Source organism: Trichechus manatus, unplaced genomic scaffold (genome assembly GCF_000243295.1).
Source record: "Trichechus manatus latirostris isolate Lorelei unplaced genomic scaffold, TriManLat1.0 scaffold00257, whole genome shotgun sequence".
In the NCBI taxonomy this organism is placed as follows: domain Eukaryota; kingdom Metazoa; phylum Chordata; class Mammalia; order Sirenia; family Trichechidae; genus Trichechus; species Trichechus manatus.
The window spans coordinates 1,528-2,432 of NW_004444193.1; positions in this window are offsets into that span (position 1 = coordinate 1,528).

Here is a 905-nt window from a genome sequence, read left to right on the forward strand (position 1 = left end):
GTCACAGTTTGATTCACTACTATATTCCCAGCACTCAGAATAGCACTTGTCACATAATACAAATCAACAAATATTTGCTAAATGAATAAAAAACATGAATCAAGACATTTTTCTTGAGGTTAAAAAATCAGATGATACTTTCACCATTATTTATTGCAAACTCAAGTGAAGAGTAAACTCTAAGTATTGAAGTATTATAATGTCAGAAAAGTTTACTGATTTGAGTTTTTACAGGTATTCCAGAAAATGTTAAAAATTTGATATCCAGAGCTTCTAACATAGTCCATAAACTCAGTACACTAAAAATTCTCCCTTTTTTTCTAGAACCAGCTGGCATCCAAGGTCTCTAGGTAAGAGTAAATAAACAGATTGCTTCGCCTGAGTTGCATTGAAAACTTTGCCAGAGTTGAACTATAGGCTGGTGGTAAAACCATTGTAAGTCTTCCTCTGATATCTCATTCTGGAATATAAATGACTACTTCTAATGGTGGTTCCATCATTAAGGGTAACATACTATTTATTTCTTTTTCAGAAATCAGACTTTACCAACTATACTTCCTTATTGCCTTTCTAATAAAAAGGCCATAAATCAATTCTCTCAGATAACTATGGCATGGTAATGAAAACAATATTGGAATCCTGACAGATTTTCTTGTGCAGAGTGAAAAGTTTGTTAATAACAGCATTGTGATTTCTGAGAATGACCCCATTACCATTACATGGGAGTTAACTGATCATTTTCGTTATTCCAGTAGAAAAGGTAAGATGTGGACTTCAGAAAGGCCCTCCCATAAACCTAACAATCAATAATAAGTTATTTATGTTGCACAGTCTCACTTACTTTACAGCAGTAACAATAGGTCAGATATTAAAGTACTATCTCTCAGCAAAAAGCTGCATTAATC